Source organism: Protopterus annectens, chromosome 17.part0 (assembly GCF_019279795.1).
Source record: "Protopterus annectens isolate FY-2018-M chromosome 17.part0, PAN1.0, whole genome shotgun sequence".
In the NCBI taxonomy this organism is placed as follows: domain Eukaryota; kingdom Metazoa; phylum Chordata; order Ceratodontiformes; family Protopteridae; genus Protopterus; species Protopterus annectens.
The window spans coordinates 593,365,295-593,388,416 of record NC_056751.1 but is presented as its reverse complement, the minus strand read 5'-3'; the positions used below and the strand labels follow the sequence as shown (position 1 = coordinate 593,388,416).

Genomic DNA, 23,122 nt, shown 5'->3' with positions numbered 1-23,122 from the left:
AACAGCTTTGTGTTTCTTCGTTTGGCAATTTTTATATTTTTCGCGCTTCTGGTTTACTGGGCAAGGCCCGTTTAAATTAGAGGGCCTTTGCTCTTCGCTGAGTGCTTTGGTTTTGTTGAGCGACTAGAATTTGTTTCTTTCTCTGTTTTCCTGTTGTATCGGGCTAAGCCCGTTTAAGTTGGAGGGCTTTAGCCCGTGTATTGGTCTGTTTTTTGTGTACTGTATCTTCAATCTGTTGTGTATTTCTGCCTTGCTTTCAAGATGTCTAAGGAGCAGAAGTCAGGGTTTAAGAAATGTGCTAAGTGTAATTATAAAATGTCTATCACAGGCAGCCATGCTGTCTGCGTTTACTGTTTAGGGCCTAAGCATCTACAAGATACATGCAGTGTTTGTCACGCTTTTTCTTCCAGGGTCCTTCAGGAAAGAAAAAACAGGCTAATACTAAAAGGTCTTATTAAGCCTTCATTTGAGGAAGCGTTGGCTTCATCTCCAGCTTCCAAAAAGAAAAGGTTGTCGGCTCCGACCAGCCCATCGGGCCCGACACCCAAAAAGCATAGATCGTCGGCTCCGACCAGTCCGTCTGAGCCGACATCCAAGAAACATAGATCGACCTCTTCTTCCTCGGCTCCAACGGCTTCGGAGCCGATGGCTGAAGGGTCTGCCTCGGTGCCTCTTTCCTCGGCTCCATTGGTGTCGGAGCCGGAGGTTAGTGCACCGAGAGGCCAATCACTTACTTCGGCTCCTTTGGTTTCGGAGCCGTTGGAGGTGTGCAGCTCAGACTCTTCCCCCTCGGCCCCGGAGCCGCCTTCGGCGCCGACACCTTTACAAATGGTTCTGATCTCGGATCCGATAGTGTTGGAACCTTTTTGGAGCCGGTCCCCTGTTTTATCGGAGGCGAGACAGAAGTCGTCTCGGCCCCAGTCTATTTCCTCCAAATCTTCTAGGTTGTCGGATTCGGATTTGGATAGGGTTATCCAGAGGCTGTTCCAGTCCCCAGTTTTTACTAAAATGATCTCTGCTCCAGCCCACTCGGCTTCAGAGCCGATTCCCCATTCCGTGCATTTGATTCCTCCTCCAACCCCCTTGGAGCCATTGGAGTCGGTGCTGGTAGAATGCAGCGGAATCGTCCACTCGGAGCAGAGACCCCTTCGGAGCTTCTCTGCTCCGACCTTCATTCCTACCCTGTCCTCAGTGTCAGGGTTTGGTACCGGGTCTTCCTCGGTGGGGGCCGAGGGCAACACTGTGGAGCTGGCCTCTTCGATGCCCAGTCTTCCCCTCGGAGCATTGGCCGCAGGTATTCCCGGAACCGTCGTGGTCTCTCAGCAAGTGCCCTCTGCAGAGTCTGGAGGTCCTGCTTTTGAAGCCATGAGGAGTGCGCTGGCCATGACCTTGCCGGTTCAGCAAGTTTCTACCTCACCGTCCCTAGACTTGGGTACTGGTGCCTCTGGTGACATTCCTTCCCATGACAGTGGGGCCCCAGGGCCTGAGGATACCCCCTTAGAGGGTTCCCTTCTTCCGGGGGGTCCTTCTGAATCTGCTTCGGATGAACCCCCAAGGAAGAAACTGTGCAAGAGGAAGCACGTTGATTCCCAAGATGAGTCCGTCACTTCAGATACTGACCTCGATGATGCGGAGGGGTCCCCAAAATCGTCCTCGGATGACGTCTCCTTCTCGGATATCCTTGAGATCTTGAGACAGAGAGGCGATTGGCAATCCAAAGCCCCTACCGCTGAGGAGTCGGTCTTCCTCAAGGCCTTTGGGGCCCAGCCCTCCTCCTCCTGGGTGTCTCCACCCTTCGACGAGTTGTTAGATTTGATCTCTCAGAGGGTGTGGGAGCATCCTGATACAGTGGAACCAGTGCCTGCCAGACCTAATAAGTTCCTTTCAGCCCCTCCCCAGAAGGAATTCCTCACTAAGGGTGTTGCAGTAGATGCTATGGTGGTGGCATCTGCCACTCAGCAGGACGTGGCAGAGGCTTCAACGTCTATTCATCCTCCTAATAAGGATTCTAGGAGCATGGATAGGTACGGGAAGCGTACCCTTTCTTCAGCGACCTTTACCCTGCGGTCGCTGAACTATCTCTGTCATTTTACCAGGCTCCAAAGGGACCTCCTCAAGGAGTTAGGAGAGTCTCTTGCGGGTAATCTTCCTGAGGTGTTAGTCCAAACCGTAGGCGCCCAGATGACTACTCTATCTTCTATAGTCAACTCGTCCATGAGGCTCATTTCCTATGCAGCCGAAGGGGCGAGTAGAGCAGCGGGCACAGGAGTGGCTCTTAGGAGACGAGCCTGGTTACGCTTGTGTCCACTTGTGGAGGCCTTTAAGTCTTCCTTCACCGACGCCCCTTTTGATGGGTCTTCTCTGTTTGGACCCAAGGTGAAGGACACACTTACTCGGTGCGAGCAGGAGGGCAAGACCTTGACTGCCGTTTGGGCCCGTTTTTCCGCTCCCTCTAGACCTTACCCCAAGGCCCAGAGAGGAGGGAAAATGTGGTTCAGAAAATCCCAAAAGTTCTTCCCTACTCCACCGGGTGATCCCCACTCTAGAGGCAGGGGGGGGATTCAGGAAGACGCCGCCCCAGAGGTGGCAGAGGCCCCCATAACACTGAAGACCGCGATTCCTTTCGTGGTTCCTCCTACCCTCACCATCCCTAGGATGTGGCCCGGCTGTGCTTCTCCAGAGCCAGTCGGGGGTCGTTTTGCGAAACACCCACATGCTTGGGAATCTATAACCAAGGATCAGTGGGTGCTTCACATTGTAACCGGAGGCTACCTCATCCCCTTCTTCAAGCTCCCTCCTCCTACAAGGAAAATCCCGGACGTGCCACCCAGTCAACGGGATCAAGCAGCCGTAGAAGTTTCAAAGCTGCTAAGCAAGGGAGTCATCCAGCCCGTCCCCGCCGACCTGATCGGATCAGGAACTTACTCGAGATTATTTTTGGTGCCAAAAAAGACAGGGGACGTAAGGCCCATTTTGGACCTAGGCTCATTAAATCGTTTTGTGAAAAAGTCCCAAGTTCTGAATGGTCACCCTTCAGTCCATTCTCCCGTTATTGGAGAAGGATGTCTGGATGTGCTCCATAGACCTCAAGGACACTTACTATCACATTTTGATACGTCAAGAGTCCAGGAGTCATTTACGCTTCCGCCTGGGAGCCAGTCATTTCCAGTTTCGTGCACTGCCCTTTGGTCTCACCACAGCCCCCAGGGTGTTCACCAAGTGTCTGGCAGTGGTGACAGCTCACCTGAGAAGTCTAGGATTCCAAGCGTTTCCCTATCTAGACGACTGGCTCCTCACTGCCACCTCCAAGCATCTACTGATTTGAGCACTGATGGCCACAGTAACTTTGGGTCTCTCGCTGGGAATCACTTTCAATTGGGAAAAATCTGTGCTGCGGCCATCTCAGCGTATCACCTTTATAGGCGCAGAGTTAGACACAAAAAGGATGTGGGCATTTTTGCCATCAGAAAGAATTCAGGTCCTACAGTCCCAGATTCTAAACTTGTTACCCAAATCTCGAGTTCCGGCCAGACAGATTCTACAGTTATTGGGCACGATGGCCGCAACTATTCTCCTAGTTCCGTTAGCCAGGCTGCACATGCGGGTGCTGCAATGGCTATTATCGGTCCAATGGTCGTATCAAGAACTCCCCCTGAACCATTTCGTTCTGATTACGGACAGTTGTCGTCGGGACCTCCGTTGGTGGCTGCTTCGGTCCAACCTGGACCGGGGGCGTCCTTTTGCCCTTCAGCCCCCAGTTGCCACAGTGACCACGGACGCCTCCCAGATAGGGTGGGGGGGGGGTCATTATCTGGACAGGTCTGTCCAAGGCACTTGGCAGGATTGCGAAGCGCACCTTCACATCAATGTCCTGGAAATGAGAGCGGTGCTTCTGGTTTTGCAAGCACTTCATCATGCTCTCCCCCAAGGTACTACTGCGATTCTATCCAACAACATGTCGGTAGTTTGGCACATAAACAAGCAGGGTGGAACCAGGTCCTACCCCCTTTGCAGAGAGGCCATGAGAGTGTGGCGCTGGGCCATAGCTACCCAATGGTTCTTAGTAGCAACTCACATTCCGGGGAAAGCCAATGTGATTGCAGACAGGCTCAGCAGGACTCTCCTGTTGCCCCACGAGTGGTCCCTCAACAACAGAGTGGCTGCGCAGATCTTCGCCAAATGGGGTCTCCCTTGTTGCGACTTGTTCGCCAGCCCCAACAATGCGAAAAGCAGGGAGTTCTTCACTCTGACTCCCTCCCAGGGGCAGTTTCCCAGGGACGCTCTAGCCCACAATTGGCCCCCCAGTCTACTTTATGCCTTCCCCCCGATCCCCCTTCTCCCGAGGGTGATTCAGAAGGCTATTCATGTGGGGAGCGACATGATTTTGATCGCCCCACACTGGCCCCGTCAGGTTTGGTTCCCATTCCTTCAGAAGTATGCGGTACAGGGCCCTTGGATTCTGGACCCAGTGCCGGACCTGTTGTCTCATCAGTCGGGACACTCTCATCCGTCCCTCCGGTCCTTGCGGCTGGCTGCTTGGTTACTCCACTTCCATCCTTAGTTAGAGATAACTCTCTTTCTCCAGAAGTGATGTACATTTTGTCCTCTTCTCACAAGCCGTCCACTGTTAAGCTGTATTCCAGCAAATGGAAAAGGTTTGCCTTTTGGGCCCAGCAGCGAGGTATTGATCCTCTTATGGCCCCAGTGCCACAGGTCCTAGAATTCCTAGCTTCATTGTTTCAATTGGGCTCTTCAGTCTCCACAATTAAGGTTCAACTAGCGGCCATCTCTAATTTTCATGTTTCCATCGAGCCTTCCTTAATGGCAAACAGACTTTGCAAGTCCTTCTTCAAGGGAGCGTTGCTCCTCAGGCCTCCTATGGCCCATCCTGTGCCCCCTTGGGACTTAAATTTGGTTCTGGCCTCCTTAACTGCCCTTCCCTTTGAGCCGGCAGCGACTTGTGATATAAAATTTCTATCTTGGAAAACCGCCCTTCTAGTGGCAATAACTTCTGCTAAGCGGGTTTCAGAGCGTCAGGCTCTCTGTTCTATTCCTCCTTATTTGATTTTTCATAAAGACAGAGTTTCCCTCAGATTGAATCCCTCCTTTTTGCCTAAGGTAGCATCCCCTTTATGCATTCAGCAATCCTTGGAGCTCCCTGTTTTCTTTCCAAATTTTTCTAATAGAGCAGAATATACCTTCCACCAGTTGGATGTTCACAGGCAACTGCGTTTTTATTTAGATAGGACCAGTCAGACACGAAAATCTAACCAGCTGTTTGTATCCTTTGCAGAGAATAGGTTAGGTTTACCAGTTGCCAAGACCACCTTAGCCAAATGGATTAAGGATTGCATCTCCTTCATTTATTCCCAGTCAGGCAGAGAGTTACCTTTCCCAGTCGAGGCTCATTCTACCAGGGCGATGGCCACCTCTGTAGCATTCCACTCCAAAGTTTCAATAGATGATATTTGTGCGGCTGCTACTTGGTCTTCTCCGCACACCTTCATTTCTCATTATAAGGTTGATGTGGCTTCCCGAGGCAGAGCTTCTTTTGGTTCCGCAGTTCTCAGGAGTGTGTTCCAATGAGCCACCCGGGATTTGGGTGCTAGGGACGCTGTCCCATCTGTTATGAATGTAGGCGAGATAGGATCCCATACATCCGAAGTTATGGTAAGTACATAACTAAAAGTTTTCCCTACATGCTTTGTCCTCTAATTCTGTTTTTTGAAACATCTCTTCTTGTGTCGTCTCCTATTCAGCTAGCCTTTTGTTTATTTCGACCTCCGAGTTTTGCAGTCTTATCACCATATCTGAGTATCTGTTTAAAGTTTCTCCCATTTTTTTCCAGCCATTTATTGTTTGGGTTGATATACTCAATCAGTTTTTCATTTGTTTTAGTCAGGTCTGTGTGCAGTTGCTTTATACTTTCCTCAAGGTTACAGGAAGTCATGTCTGGAGCTTGCACTGTTTTTTTGTTAAACAACTACAGAACTTTTCCCTGTCGGTGTTTTTTTTCATTGCCTTTTGTAGCTGACTTTCCTCCTGGTCCTCTGTTTCTTTTTTTTTTCCTGGCATCCAGGCAGGGAACTTACTAACCATTCTCCTGGAGCTCCTGGACCCTTCTTCCACTTCCAAATGTTATACTAAGCTAATTTACCCATATAGCGAAGGTTACTGCAGCAGTTATCAATATGTTGAACATAGTGTGGCTGTGTAAATAAACTTGCCATAACAATAGATGTTGGAATGAAGCTTCGGAAGCTGGCTGGATATAACCCATATACTTAAAAGTCCACTGCACAGTGATCATTCAAACCTCTACTGTTAGGTTGTTTAACACAGCTGTACTCCCTGCACCCCACACCTCCCAACGTTATGTAGAAGTAACGCAGAGATCGCCGTACCTTGGAGAAAAGGGAATATTTTGAGAAATGGCGTCTTGGACTTGGGTAAGTCTGGTCTTTCGGCTGTTCATTCTCTGCATTTTGGGACTCACTCTAGCAAGTCTCAACATTTGGTTGTTCATGGTTTTCTTTTGTAGTCTGAGGAATTGATTCTGCAAGGGTCTTCCAGTGCAGTGAAGATGTTCTTCGTCTCACATTGCTGCAGTCGTAACCTGTGGGTAGTCCGCTGTCCTCGACCGGCCCGAATACCAAAGAGCTGGGCTGGCGTCGGTCATTGACGCCTAGAGCTGACGTCAGTACGTCGTAGTACATAAGCGCAAGACCAACGCCATATCCTCAGTCTTTCTTGCCGCGTGGTCTGAAGCAGAAGCAGCGTTTGCAAGTGCCGTTCGGCGTTCTGAAATTTTCATTTATCGAGTTTCAGACCGAAGACCAAGTTGGGCTAAGTACCCGTTAGAAATCTTTGTTTTTTCTTGCCTCAGTTATCCGGATGTCAGAAAAAGTTAATAATTGCATTTCTTGTGGGAAACAGATACCTCATAAGGATTTTCATTCTTTGTGTATTCCCTGTTTAGGGCCTGAGCACGACATGGTCGGGTGTCGCTTTTGTGCTAGATTTAACAAGCGCACCATTAAACGAAGATTAGACTGTGCCAGGCTTGTTTTTGGAAAAAGGTGTAATTATAACATGCCGTCGGATCCTCCGATGCCCGCTACCGCTAAAAAGCGTAAAGATAAAACTTTGAAGTCTAAACCGGATGAGTCGTCCGTTACGGACGCCGGTTCTACGGAGCCTCCGGTTGAACCTGTGGATCCGGCCGGGGATTCGGCTGAATTCCATGGGGAACCTTTACTTTTACAGGAGTTAACCTCTCAGGAGTTAGGCCCGGCTGAGGGTGCTTCTCAGGTGTCTGTAGTTCTATCTTTACAGAAGGTTATTAGGCCTTCTTCTTCAGTGGCTAAAGGCCATGCTAAGGCCAAAACTGGTCATGTTGGCCTGGGTCATAGTTCTAGCTCTCCTGCCCCTGTTCCTAAGAAGCATATGTTAAAAATGGCTGAGGACTTGATTACTTTGATCAGGGGTTCTATGCCCACCCCAGAGAAGAGGCCTAGGGTGGAGGCAGATTTAGAGGGGATGGATCATTCCTCAGACTACTCTGATTCCTCAGCTGAAGAGTTTCAGGAATTTCCTTCTTATTTGGATTCGGATGCAGAGGACTGCTGTCCTTCTGCTTCTCCACCAGAGGATTTTTCTTTTTCTGAGATTTTACATTCCATGAGGGAGCATTTCAAGTGGGAAGGTCAGGATTTTTCGGATTCTCGGAAACGGCTCAGGGAATTTATGTTTCTGCCTCAGCATAGGCCCTTGGCTATTCCTCCTGTCTTAGAAGTTGTTCAGGATGTTTTTTCTGAATCTTCCCTTAATCCTGATTCTTTACCTCCTGCTCCTGTTAAGCCAGACAGATATTATAGAGTTCCTGAAGCACATAAGTATTTGTACAAGAGCCCAGAGCTGATCCGGAAACCATTACTCAAGGTCCGAAGGGTATTAGGGCTTCTGTGGCTAAGAATCCAGTTCCTTTGGATAAAGATTCTAGAGCTTTAGATAGATGGGGGAAAAAGTATACACCTCCTCTACATTAGCTATGAGGGCTTTGAATTGCCAATTTCATATGCTGAAGTATCAGAATTTCTTGTTAGGTCAATTGAAATCTAAGGTGGATGCTTTATCTGAGGGTATAGAGTGTAAGGAGCTCCAGGAGTTGGTTCATGCCTCAGATCAAGTGGGCAAGCATTCTTTGCAGTGTGGTTTCGATGCTCTTCAGGCTGCATCCAGGGTGGCTGCTACAGGTTCAGTTATTCGCAGACATGCCTGGCTTAAGGATCAAAATTTGTCAGAGCATGTTAAGGCTCGGATTTTGGATGCTCCTCTTCAATCTGAAGTACTTTTTGGTCCCCTGTGGAATCGGTTTTGAAAAAGATGGAAGATAAGGCTAAGTCTATGCAGACGGTCAAAGATTTTCTGCAGGTGCAGCCCCCTAAGTTTAGTAGGAATTGGCCTGCTAGAGGATGGTCTTTTCCTTCTTCGGATACTCAGTCTAGGGGCAGGTCTAGGCGTGGTAGAGGCAGAGCTCACGCTCAGGGTTCTTTCAGACCTAGGACTTGGAGTTCTCCTGCACAGTCTTCTGGTGAGGGCAGGGGTCAGCCTTTTCGTAAACAGACCCAATGACCTGTATCTTCTGCTGCCAGACCCTTCTCTACTGGCAGCTCCTCTAGGAGGAAAGTTGGGACTTTTTCAACAAAATTGGCATTTGGTCACCCAGGACAAATGGGTGTTGGATATAATACATCACGGGTACAAGTTTTATTTTCACACTCTTCCTCCTTTCAAAGGCATGCCAGATGTGCCTCCTCAGCAAAGGATGGAGGCTCAGGAGCAAATTTCTTTACTTTTACAGATGGGGGCAATTCAGGCGGTCCCTCCGTCAGAAGTAGGCCAGGGTTTTTATTCCCGTCTATTCCTAGTGCCAAAGAAAGGAAACACTTGGAGGCCAATTCTGGATTTGTCCATTTTCAATACCTACCTAGACATTCCAAAGTTCAAGATGTTAACATTACAACAACTTCTGCCTCTGCTGGGCAAGGATTACTGGATGGTAACCCTGGATCTCAAAGAGGCCTATCTTCACATCCCTATCAGGCCCAGCTGCAGGAGATTCCTGAGATTTCGGGCTGGTACTTCTCACTATCAGTTCTCTGCATTGCCCTTTGGTTTATCTACTGTGCCCAGGGTATTCACAAAAGTTCTGGCTCCTGTGATTGCCTTTTTCAGACAGAGAGGAATACAAATTTATCCTTATCTGGACGATTGCCTGATTCTTGCTCAAAACAAAGACAAGTTACTTCAACACCTCCAGTATGTAATGGCAGTTTTAAGGTGCCTAGGGTATTCTGTGAACGAAATAAAGTCCAGTCTAGTACCCTCTCAGGACATGTGCTTTCTGGGTGTGAGACTGAATACAGCTTCCCAGATGGCATTTCTGACCCCGGACAAACAAAGAACTCTTCATCTATACTTCCAGCAGTTATCAGTAATGTCCAGGCTGACTGCAAGGACAGTCCTTCAAACCTTGGGGTTCATGGCATCTTGCATTCTAGTTCTTCCCAATGCCAAACTGCATATGAGGAAGCTACAATGGTATCTCAAAAGTGTGTGGACTCAACACTGCCACAGTTTGGACACTGTCATTCTGATTATACCTTGCATCCAGAAGGAATTCTTGTGGTGGGCTCAGGAATGTCAACTAAACAAGGGACTCTCTGTGACCCGACCAGAGGCGAGTCAGATCTTAACGACGGATGCCTCGGACTTGGCTTGGGGAGCACACTTCAATGGGAAATGGATACAGAACGTGTGGCCTCCCAAACTACTACATTTGCATATCAACATGAAGGAGATGTTAGCAGTCCAATTTGCTTTGATGGCCTTCAAGGACCTACTTCAGCCGGGACAGGTGTTGATTCAAACAGACAACACAACAGTCATGTGGTACATCAACAAGCAGGGGGGAACCCATTCCTACCCTCTTTGCAGGCAAGCAGTGATTTTGTGGGAGACTGCTCTGAGTTTGCAAATCAATCTTCAAGCACGGTTTCTGCCAGGAGCACAGAACTCCCTAGCAGATGTATTGAACAGGCAAATTGTGGATCCCCATGAGTGGAAACTGGATCCTCAGGTTTTCAAACAATTGACTGTAGCTTGGGGAACTCCAGACATAGATCTGTTTGCTTCTCCACTGAATTTTCAACTACCAAAATTTTGCACAAAGTTGTTCCACCCAGATGCTTGGAAAAGTGGATGCTCTATCTTTCAGTTGGAACAACCTTCACGTTTATGCTTTTCCTCCTCTGCCTCTTCTCCCCAAGGTACTCTTGAAAGTCAGGCGGGACAAGCCTTGCATGATTCTAATAGCACCAGATTGGCCACGTCAGCATTGGTATCCTCTGCTGAGGAGTTTATTCCAGGAGCCTCCTTGGCTTCTGCCACAGGTTCCTCATTTGTTGTCCCAGTCAAACAATCATTTTCTCAATGTTCAGGTGCAGTCCCTGCATCTGACAGCCTGGCGTATTCTGTGATGGAGCCGGTGGGGTCTCAGCTTCCTCAACAGGTTTAGATGTCATTTTGGAAGCCAGGCGGCCTAGCACTAGAAAAGTTTATGCTGATAAATGGAAGAGATTTTTTCTTTGGAGCACTGCAAGGGGTTTTGATGTTTCAGTGCCTAATTTGAGTTTTGCACTACAGTATCTTACTGAATTACTGGACAAGGGTTTGTCATTCTCTTCTGTGAAGGTTCATGCTGCAGCCATTTCTGCTCACTATGATTGTGACCCTCCTTTATTTTCTCATCCTTTGTTCAAACAATTTCTTAGAGGGGCAAAGAATATAAGACCCCCACATAGAGCTCCTACTCCTTCCTGGGATCTCAATTTTGTTTTGGAGAAACTTACTTTACCTCCTTTTGAACCTGCAGCTACGTCTGAACTGAAATTTTTGTCTTGGAAGACTGCTTTTTTGTTGGCCATTACTTCTGCTAGGAGGGTATCTGAATTGCAGGCACTCATGGCAGTTGAACCCTTTCTGATATTTCATAAGGATAGAGTTTCTTTGCGAATTAACTCTACTTTTATGCCTAAAGTGATTTCTAATGTGGCCTTGAACCAGTCTATTCATTTGCCTACTTTTTATGCTGATCCCCAAAATAAGGGGGAAAAAGTCCTGCATTCTTTGGATATCCGCAGGCAGTTACATTACTATTTGAGCAGAACTAAGGAGTTCAGACAGTCTCAACAGTTATTTGTTTCTTTTGCTTTGAGTTCACAAGGGAAAGCTGTTTCAAAGCAGACTATTTCAAAGTGGATTGGTCATTGTATTGCTTTTTGTTATTCTCATCATGGGAAAGATGTTCCTGCTGGGATCAGACCTCATTCTACTAGGGCTACTGCCACTTCTACTGCTTTTTTGAGGGGTGTAGCTACTAAGGATATTTTGGAGGCAGCTACTTGGAGTTCAGTACACACTTTTACTAAGCATTACCATCTCCCTCTTTATTCCAAGTCCAGGGCTGGGTTTGCCACTGCAGTTTTACAGGGCATGTTAGCAGCTCCTAATGCTTTTTAGTTCGCCAGCCTCCCTTTTCCTTTGCTTTGGGATTCTACCCACAGGTTATGACTGCAGCAATGTGAGACTAAGAACATAGTACAGTTTTGTACCTACCATAAATGTAGATGTTCGAGGATCTACATTGCTGCAGTCCAATTATCCCTCCCTCCTTCCCCTCTATAGTTGGTAAGTGGATGTGTTTTTTATTAGGTTTATCCCTATCTCCACACTGGTAGTTGTTGGGCCTTTATTTTTTTTTTGGCTCTGGCCTTCTTTCACTCTTAGGCCTTCTGACATCTGGGGCAAGAAAGACTGAGGATATGGCGTCGGTCTTGCGCTTATGTACTACGACGTACTGACGTCCGCTCTAGGCGTCAATGACCGACGCCAGCCCAGCTCTTTGGTATTCGGGCCGGTCGAGGACAGCGGACTACCCACAGGTTATGACTGCAGCAATGTAGATCCTCGAACATCTACATTTATGGTAGGTACAAAACTGTACTTTTTAACACCTCTCCAGTAGTGTTGGGGAGGAGACTCTCAATACCTCTTTAACTACTAAAGAAAACACTGAACAAAGGCCAGCAATTTATGTACTTTTCTGGCTGTAGCTGGATAACTTCTAAGTATAGTGTAAAACAAAGTCTGAGCCAAACATAAATGAGGGTGATTGGAGTCAGAGAAGAAGTGGTCCTTTTGCAGAAGGTAATAAAAGTAATGGTGACCCTCCCAAATCCAATTATAGGTCAATGGCATGGGAATTCAAAGTTACTTCCTTATGTCTGGCATGAGTCATGTAAAGTATTACAGGAAAGAGAGAGGGAAAGAGAGAGGGTTGAGGGAGAACAACATCACGTTGATGCATCAAGCCTCATTGGTAGCCATGTTGTGGAAAACAGGTTAAAATTACAAATAAAGCACTTAGAGTGATTTTGAGGTATTAAAATAAGTCAGGAAACAAGGACAGAGTGAAAAAAAAAATTTTTAACTTCTAGGGTGGAGTTTTCCTTTAAGGCTAAGTCTAAACAGCTGATATTTTCACATTTTATGATTGAAACTCCCATCCTTTCATAAGCGTATATTTTACTCTTTAGTAGTAACTTCTGTATTAATTCAGGAATAGCTTCTGTGTTTAAGATGGTATGCCCCACTCTACTTTTAGATTATCACCAGTGGGTAACATTTGTTAGGCATGCTATTCTCACCTTCTCGGGGGGGGGGGGGTGTTAGGATGCTGGTGACTGCTGATAGCTGACATGGGTAGGCATCAAGATGCCATCTGTACCATCAGTGCTTACAGCTAATTCTATATCCATGCACTTATCAGGAGCTCTGGTGAAGAATTAAGTGTTTTAAAGAAGCTTCTGTTATTATATGCCACTGTAGTTCATATCTGCAGGTAGTTAACAGTGTTACAGGATGTTTTATTTAGGAGTTTTTCTCAGTTTGCAAAAATTGTAGAACTTTGTAATAAAATGTAGAAAAGTGACAGACACCTAAAAGTTTCTTAGACTGTTTTTCTTTTTTTTTTTTCATCCAGCAGACAGCACAACCTTGGGGAAGGATACCTTGAATAGAAGAAAGAAGCTGTCATCTGGCGGTATTTTTGTTTAAGTTTCTGTCAGTAGTTAAAATGCATGTATGTTTGTTTCCATAGCTGAAGTACATAGCTATGGGCTGTAAACTCTACAATGAATGATGTCATTGCTGAGATTTCTCAGACTATTTCTGGAAGAAAATGCAACACATGTTGAAAAGTTAACCATTTGATGATCTGTTTTGTGTACAAGTAATAACGTGATAGTCACTGCTGCTTGTTTTCATTGAAAGTGTCAGAAACTGCAGGCTGTATTAGGCATATCTGTAAGTGTAGATGACATACAGCAAGTATAGTGGAAAGACGCGTCAGACACTACACCAGCAACAAATCAAGTAATTTGCAGTAGACCTGGAAAAGATGAAAGAAGACTCTGAGGCATGTGAGAAAGTTAATTTAAATACAAGCCAAATTTGTATTATGTGAGGAGTTAAAATATTACTTCATTGAACATGAGCAAAACATAAAACATGTGAAAAGCCTTTATAGGATCGTTAAAGGAAAAGTCTACTATGGAACTCAAAAATATGTTTTGTTTTGTTTTTTTCATTGTATCTTTGTTTTCTGAGCCATTTAATGTACTAACATTATACTAGGTGGTACTTATTTTCATTTGGGGCCTGACATATTAACATGATCTCATTTTACTGCTTTCTTTTCTCCTTCACACAGCCTATTTCAAGTCCCCTTTGTATGAGTCATGTTATACATAGGGGAAGGTGTGTTGCCCTTAGTGGCAATTGAAATAGAATGGCAGCAGTGTGAGTCACAGGCATCTTGCACACCTTCCTTAGCAGAAGTGGTTGCATTTTCTTCCTCGGTGACCATTGTATACAATTCTCACAGAGCTTGTTTTAAGTAATTAAGGATTATCATTTGTAGTTCTATGATATGAGCGCTGACAGACCTTTCATACCATACCTCTCAACCTCTTGGAACAAGAAATCTGGACAAAGCCGTAAAGAATGGGGGGACAAAGTCCCCAAAATAGGGGCAATTTCTAAATATTGCTCTTACTAACTTAAAAAGTTGATAGCATAGTAGGTTTTGCCTTGGCATGAATTTTCTTTTGAAGAGTATGAAGTCTGAAACTCAAATATCTGTCATTGTTTTCTAACTTTAATCTTTAATAACTTGCCAGTGATTTGCCAAAAAACCACAATTTTATTAAAAAACGGACCAAAAATTCAAGGCAAAAATCCAGACATTCTACAAAAATCTGTATAGTTGAGTGGTATGCTCCATGCTCTTCTTGAGGTATCTGCTAGCACTGTAATCCAGGAAGTTGTTCTGCTACTCACCAGACCAGTGCCTGTAGGAGTAAGAAGATGTATATTATTTATTTATTTTGCTATTGTGAACGTTGGCTAAATGTGTTAATCTGTCTATTTTTTGCTCAAAGGTAGTTTACAAGCCCAGATAAAAATACAACTATATTTTCTTGAATTTGTGTTTAGTAGATTTTTTTTTAAACTGAGCCAAAAATATCCTCATACATTTCATTTTCCTACTTTTGCATTGCTACCACTTGATTTGTTATATTGCAGAAAACGAACAATTAAAGCCATGCTCTAGTATGACAGTCAGTAGTTGTGTGTGTAAGACTTAACACTACGCTCTGTAAAACTGTTGCAGTTATAGAAAATATCACTTAAATTGCATTGCTACACAAAATATCTGGTCAGCTATTAAGGCTGCTATCTTTTTAGGTGCCCAAAGTGGGACATTCTTACTGAAACTTGATACTGTGCAAGAAAAGACAAGCCATTATTAAATTGAAAAAATGTTCCATTATATTACCAAAATGAAGACTCAAGCGATGTGTAATGTTGGTTGTATGACTCAAAATGAATTAAATGAAGTATCGTATCATAGCTTTCTGTGACATTTAGAGGAAAGTCAGGAAACATTTTTTCTTGTACGTTTGACTTTTTCATGCACACTCCAGATAGAACTTCTCAAGTCAGTACTCATATGCAGAGAGAGAGACCAGTAGTAACTGTAACAGGTGCACTGTTCCTCTCTAGAGTAATGGAGGAGGAAAACAGCTTAACAGCATTTTTAGTAGCAGCTACTGATCTGCTGAAGTAAGTTGGAATAATTGCCTATGCAAGATTGTTTTCTCTGTCTGGTACTGCCAACAATCTATTTCCTTGTGTCTGTGCTGTCTTGCTGGTGGAGACCAATTCTGCTGAGAGAGTATTCCAAGGCAAGGAAATTTAAAGTTTAAGAAGAACAAGCAGGTTTCTGTTACCTAAACAAATCTGGAACCTGAATGTATGGAGAAAGAAACCTAAAGATCTTAATTAAACTGTAAGAGAGGATGGACTTTTCCTTTGATAGAACAAGTGGTAGCTTTATTTTATTTGCAGTAATCTTCCAGTCATAGAACATTTAAAGGGATGTAACACTGACTTAATGGTAGCAACATAACTTTCTGTAACTTCCGTTTAAGGTCTAAAAAATGGTTATATAACCTCAAGAACTGAAAAAATAAAGCCTGGGAAATGCAAAGAAAGTAGAAACAAGGCTGCTGTATGATATGGTGGAGGAAGAGAATGGTGGAATTACCAGTAGGAAAACTGACAAAGTCCTGCTGACCTTATACGGGTTGGCATAAGAAAAGGAGACACACATTTTGGATAGGTAAAACTAGAGATGGAAGCACTGTTAGACTGGAATGGGATGAGAAAGTGGAACAGAACTATGTTATACGAGGAAGTATTTGCCAGTATGGAGACTGAATATATCCAAGAAGAGTGATAGGACTACCAGAGTTGGAATACTGGTGTGGAAGAGGCAGCAGGAGTAATATTAATGGACTTGCGGCCTCCCAAGGGGGATGAGCAGCTGTTTTGTAGTAAGTAGTAGTAAGGACTTTGTAAAGTGAGACAGTCTGTTACTAATTTTGGGAAGGATCAGGAACTGATTTGGGGGGGGGGGGGCTGACGTGTGTATGTGTGTGTGTGTGTGTGTGTGTGTGTGTATGTATGTATGTATATATATATATATATATATATACATATCTATATATATATATATATATATATATATATATATCTATATATATCCGCAGCCTTGAGTATGGTACTTCTGTGCGTAGGTGTACATTATATGTGCATTTAATTGATTCACTTTCATTGCCGTACACGTGGAATGGGTTTACAATAGGGTAGCACAAAGAGTGTGTGTGAGAGAATGATGACTGGACGGAGTGATGAGTAACCCTGTTTTTGGCTTGCTGTTATCACTAGCCTTCACAGAAGGCATTCATTGGCCTTTTCCCATTTCATCCTCATTGAAGGGTTAGAATTGCTGCTGTACATGAGCTGATTTTAAGATTAGCTGTTTTTTTTTTGGTTTGTAATGGAAATTGCTGCATCTGATTTTTGTTCACTGAAAGTCTCAGCTCTGAAACATTTTGCAACTTCAACTTCCAACTCTGTAATAGTTTGCACGTGAAAAAGGAATACATTACATTAGTCAGAGACAGATCTTGGTCAAAAATGCAGTGAAATTCACATTCATTGAAAAATGCATTTGCCCGATGGCAGATTGTGTATCTTGGTCCTGGGGAGTGGGGTTTGCTGTTTTCAAACCATGCCCCCTACACATTTTTAGGACCATGCAAAAATGCATGTGGTGTTTGATACACCTTCCTGATTCTGTTTCAATCTCTCTCTCGCAGACACACACACACACACACACACACACACACACACACACACACACACACACACACACACACACACACACACACACACACTATTGTACTACAAAACCAGATTAAAAATTGTTTTATAATGACCAGATAAAACCATAAAGTATTGAAAGTCCACCAATAAGCATTTATTCTCACTTTGACAATGTACACCCCTTATTGGTATGATGAAATACATTACATATACTTTATTGGTAGGTTTCAGTGAACTATATGAAGTTGCATAAATATCATTATTTTCATACCTTAAGATCCAGTCAGGTGTAGCACAGTTTAAAGTATTTATAGGTTCATAGGTAGGTACTAGGCTATCAGCCCAAGGGCCTAAGTAAGCCTAGCCAACAAGGTTTCCTGGCTTACTCCACCCAAGAAAGTTATTTTCCTGTGCCCCTGTCAAGAAGAGCCACAGAAGTGATCCTTGGGTGTATTTCCTATTTCCCATCCACTCATCAAGATTTTTCTTGAAGAGTGCTAATTAGGAACATAGCTTGACTTGGATGGGTAGCTTGTTCCAGAGTATGGGAAGTGTCTGGGACGGGAATCTATCCCTCCAGCATGTCCCGTTTATTGTGGTGACAAGGATTAGGCCCCTAGAGCGTGTAGCTCGGAGGGATTGAGATTTCTTTAGGTGTAACATGTCCAACAGCTCTGGGTTTGACATAACTCTTTATATGTTGGGCAGAGATCACCTCGGACTAGGCGATATGCTATGGAGTAAAGCTGGAGTTGAGACGGTCAGTGTAGGGAATCTGTTTGAGGCCAGTAATCCTCTTTGTGAGGTACTTCTGTGGCCTTTCCAGCTGCTGCAGATGTCTTGTGAGGTACATTCCAAAAGGGGCATTGTACTCTATAATGGGTCTAATGAGTGTTGAGTAGAGGGGAACAATGACCTCTTTTTTTTCCTGGATGAGAAACCTTTTGTGATGAGGTGTGTCATGTAGAAGGATTTCCTGACTACTGTGGCGATGTAATTATCAAAGGAGAGACTACTGTCCACCTGGGTCCCGAGGTCTCTTATCACACATTCGGTGTTAAGTAGACTACCGCCTATGTGGTAGTTCATGGGTACAGAGTTTTTACCAAAGGGGATGACAATGCACATTTTGGCATTGAGCTTGAGGCCATGGCTCTGACACCAGACATCTGTCTCAGTGAGGCCTTTCTGTAGGATGTCCACATCATTTGGGGACTCGACTGTGGCACCTAGTTTGCAGTCATCTGTGAACTTGGTTAGCCAAAGGCCTTCTGTGTTAGCCTGTACTTCAGAGAAGTAGATACCAAACAGGAGAGGTCCCAGGACTGAACCCTGTGGTACTCCACTTGTCACTGGTTTGAAGTCAGATTTAGAGTCTGCATCATTTACAGTGTGGGTTCTGTCAGTGAGCCAGTTAGCAACCCATCTTGTGATGTAGGGATTTATACCTAGTTTAGTGAGTTTAGCTATAATTCCAGAATGGGGGGGGGGGCGGTGGTGTCGAAAGCCTTGGCAAGGTCAAGATAGGCTCTGTGAACCACCTTACCCTCGTCTACGGCTTTTGTGACTGCCTCAAAGAAGTCAATCTGGTTCAGGAGGCATGATCTGCCTTTCACACACCCGAACTGGGTGGGGTCCAGAATTTGGAGGTTATCAATGTCTTTGTTTATGAGTTCCATGATGATACGTTCCATGGCCTTACGGACCAGGCTTGTCAGGCTAATAGGACGATAGTTCCCGGGATCAGTGGTGGCTCCCCCTTTGTTGAGTGGGATAACTGTTGCTGTGCGCCATTCAGTGGGCACAAAGCCTGACATGAGGCTATGATTGAACATGCTGCTTAGGTGGGGAACAAGTTCGTTCTGAAGTTGCAGCCTGGGATGTTGCCTGGTCCCATGAATGCTGTTTTTTTTGGCTTTAGAGAGTGCAGCTTTTACGTGCGTAGTTGTGATTACAGGGACTCTGCATTCTTCCTGTATAGATATGGGCCCTTTAGGGGGTGACAGGGGGTAAAGTTAGCACTGAACCTATCTGCCAGGATGTTGGCAATATCAGTTGGTTCTGTAATTTTCGTGCCGTTGTGCTGTAACTTATGAGGGTACAAGAAATATTAACCAATTATAACATATATGAAAAGTAAATATGCGCAATCTCTGCAAAAGTAAAAGTTTTCTGAGTAATTCCACATTAAAAAGAGGACTGGTTTTTGTATTTGTCTGCCTTGCCTACAAATGCAGTGCTTGCTTTTCTTGAAGAAAAAATTGCCTGTTTTGCAGTAAATAAATGGTATGCTGGTGATATTGCCATAATATTTCTTGAACTAGATCAGCTGTGCAATGTGGCTGACAAACACTGACTACAGCTTTATACTTGGCTAGACGTGTAGTCCAGGAGACCATTAAGGAGCCTAATCCAAATTTCCAATTGTTCCAAAGCACTGTCTAAGTGGCTTTCTTAATGTTACTTAGCAGTTAAAATGACGGTGGGAAGATTTAAACCTTGCGTCCTTGCCACAGGAAGCAGCTCATTAGCAAGTTGGAGCTTTAGTCCTCTGCAGTAACTGCCAGAGTAACAGTTTTTAACTAAATGCAGAAATCCATTACAGTCCAAATTTACAGAGAAGATTTTATCGCAGTCATATGCAACAATGAATGCATAATGGATGCCGAAGAGCAAACTGTTCTGATGATCATTCCAAGTAATGCAGACTGTGATCTGACAAACTGTCAACCCCTTTGCATTTTCTGGGGGTTGTAAAGAAGGTTTTGCAAAAATATATTACTAAAATGCAACATGGTTAGATTATATTACTCAGCTGAGTCCTGTTAATGAATTAAGTCATTCTTTAGTGCAATAACTAAAGCAGAACAATTACAGATAATATAAATACTATAACTGCCTTTGTTCACTAACCCACAAGTCATACAAAAATCAGAAATATTACTGCATATAGGATACTTTTTTGGGGGGGGGGGTTCACATTTGCAGGACACCTACGTTTCATTTTTTACCTCTTATGTCTTCTGTGTCATCAAGAGTAGCTATCCCTTCTGACATCACACAGTACAGGTCTGACCTACTCAAATGGCCAATAATGATGCATTGTTGCAGTATACACTCCAGAGTCAGTAAAGCCGATTGTAAACAAATGGTGGCCCTATGCAGGTTAATCAATCAGACCATCTGCCAGCCATACCAATATCCTGTTACTTGGCCATATCCCCTAGTTACTATCAGTGTACATACTATTTTATTTACTTTTACAGATATCATGGGGATTTGGATTTCATTTAAAACTTTTATTTCAAATTTTACAGAAAAAACACGACATTTTTTTAAACAAATCACCCTCTTTTTGCAAACAGGCTTAGCTTGAGAAGTGGTAAATGCATTTGGCAACCTAATAATCTGCTGGAGATGTGCTGGGATTCATATCCAAACAGCATACAGTAAAGTGCTCGTTAATGTCTATGTGAAGGGTGCAAGAATTGAAAAGGCAAATGTATAGCACAACCACTCAAACACCAGGAATGGCTGTCTGGTCACAAGTGTCCCATTTCAGGAGCAGCCAGGTGAGTATTGATTGAAGTAACTTGGCAGAATCACACAGAAGACAAATGAGGGCTCAGGAAATCAAACCATGAACTACAGAAAGCAGATCCTTAACAGTTCATAGCCTTACTCAGTTGCACTAAGTGCTAGACATACTGTTGTTATCTCAAACAATGCATTTCACACCAGTATGCCTGCAAAAAAGCTAAATTAAAAATGCATTCATAGTTAATATCTTAATATTCAACTTGTAGACTTCATGCTGACCAATTTATTTGCGGCTAAATGATAAACACTCTGTCAACATTAAGGAAGCCAAGGGTTGCATCCAAAGAACATGGCTCATATGTTGTTCTTGTTTACACCTTCTTTTGCAAAATAACTACTGTGGTTCATGGGCACTAGTTACTAAGCTTGCAGTTCAGGACGATTGAGGTGGCTTGCCCAGATTTCTAGTTAAGTGACTTGCTTGAGGAAAGAGAACAAATATGAGGCAAAATCAGGTATGTTCTAGCAGTTGGTGTCTCATCTCCTGTAGCTATGGTACAGGGTTTGATTCTGGGCAAGTTACTTAACTAACAGCCCTCTCTAACTGGACGATTTTATATACGCAGAAAACATTCACAAGACTCACACAAACAACACATGTGCACATTGGCACTCTACCTGGCCATTCAAGTTGGCTGGAGTTCCATCTTTCCTCCATTCCTGGCTGCAGAAAACTTGAAAAGAAATGTAATTGCTGCGACATTTTAATTTTTAGCCATTTTCGGAAGGTGTCATTTGTTGTGGATGAGTGCCGGAAGCAGTAGCAGTCTCTGTACTTGCACCAAACAGGAAGTAGCTGCATCACATTAGACAGTGAGTGTCTGATGAGAGAGTAATCTTTTTTTTTTAGTTTGTATAGCCAGGTAGGCTCCCCCATCAGCATTTTTGCATTTGTGGCATATTATTTTTTTCTTTTGCAGATTCTTTTGTAATTGAGACTTTGGATAATATAATTCAGAATGGCACATTGGCCTGTAGTCCAAGAAAAAATCTGATGATACTATAAATATTTTTTATGGTATCTCTTCCTATACACTCCAAATAGATGTATTTTAACGTCTGTGTTAAAATCTGCCCTTTTCAAAAGGGTAACAGCATAAGAGTATTTTTTAAAGAAAAAAGGAAAAAAAATCATTTTTAATTGCAAAACTAATGAACAAAGAGGAAAAAGTACACTTTTATTACAGTTTCACACATCCCAACTACTGTGACATTGAAAAACAATACTTAGACTGGATAACTTGGTAATTCTTGTAATATTTGTAGTCCCCCGTCAACCATTACACAGATATATACAAGCAAATTACAAACTAAAACTTGAGTACATTCCCCTCATCCTAGCTATGCTCCCCCAATCTCTTATCCTCTGGCACCATTAACCACTCTTTCTTCCTTTCCGTTGCTCTAACAGCATCATTGTCTTTTCTATGTCTTCCATTTCACTATTGCTCTGTGAGCTGGTTGTCTGTAAAATATGTTTCACAGACTCCATCTATGGCTAACATAGTGTTCCCCTGACCTCCTTTTCTTCTTATCTTGAGTTTTCCACCTATTTTTGGGCTTGTAGTTTGCTTCCACTTTGTCATAACAGCTGTTTTTCACCACTAATCCAGTTATCCCAACTCCCTCATTTTCATATCTTTTACATCATCTTTCTGCTCGTCTGAAAAAATATTATTTCTAGCAGTGTCACCTCCCCCTTGGTTATCTCTCTTTCCATATCAGTCGAGCCTTTTCTAAACTAAATTGAACTTGGGTACCCCTAGAAAATATGCCACCAGTTCCCTTTTTCCTCTTTTAAATGTCTCCAGCAGGTCTCCCAAGCTGTAGATATCATTTTGCTGGTGTGAAGAAGTATATGTGCAAGCATTTCTGGCAAATATATAAAATTTCCTAATTTTTAAAGTTTTTCTTGGCAGTAAGTGTAACTGTTCCTGTTGCTCTTCTAATATGAATGTGGTCAGCATTTTTTTTTGCCCATTCTGTGAAGTTTAATTGCCAGAGATTTTTTTTTCAGTTTACTAATCTTTTTGTACATATTGGCTGAATTGCTTACTCTGTATCCTGTTTTCCGTCGTATCATTGAACCAGTTTATCAGTTCAGCTCAGGCCATTGTTTGCCCATTTTAACTAGTTGCCCACTTTAAAAAAAAAAAAGGAAATTTTGCCAAGTAAACCAAAATATTCCCTTGCTTTATCCCATTCCGTCAAGCCAGCCTTCCCTATTAGTTGAAGACAGTGTTTTGTTTTGGCATCTAAAGGGCTCCATCTACCAGGAACAGTTTGGTGTCCTTTGTCGGCCTGTTTGATACTTCTTGGTAGAATATCTGGCCTCCATTATTTTAATTGTCTAGTCAAAAACAACCCATTCACTCATTTCTTTCATTTTCTTCCCCAGAAAGTGTCTAACAGATCTACATCGCTAAGATCTGGAATCTTTTCATACAAAAGTTCCTTCCATTTAGCTTTGTAAGCCTGGGTCTGGTATCTCTCTAAATAATTTGGTTGTACTGCTTTTAAATACTCCCTTATGTCTAGAACCCCTAATCCCCCCATACTCTTTTGGTGTGTAGTAACTCTGTCTCAACTTAATGTTGGATTGCTCCCCATCCATAGAAAATCTGTCATCCGGTTTTTGAATTTGTCCTAAATCATTTGGTGTGGA

The 23,122-nt window shown here is 43.6% G+C and overlaps 1 protein-coding gene across 5 annotated transcripts in view; it reads left to right on the top strand.

Moving 5' to 3' along the window:
* Nucleotides 1-23,122, top strand: part of CHMP2A (charged multivesicular body protein 2A) — a 518,938-nt gene that overhangs the window by 127,161 nt on the left and 368,655 nt on the right. Inside the window, exon 2 of one of the 5 annotated variants that reach the window (XM_044059593.1) lies at nt 13,109-13,162. The exons of 1 other annotated variant lie outside the window; for it this stretch is intronic. The gene's annotated coding sequence lies outside the window, so the exon portion shown is untranslated. Of the gene's footprint in view, nt 1-13,105; nt 13,166-23,122 lie in introns of all 5 variants that reach the window. 3 more of the 5 variants (XM_044059591.1, XM_044059592.1, XM_044059590.1) reach the window with 3 other exon arrangements.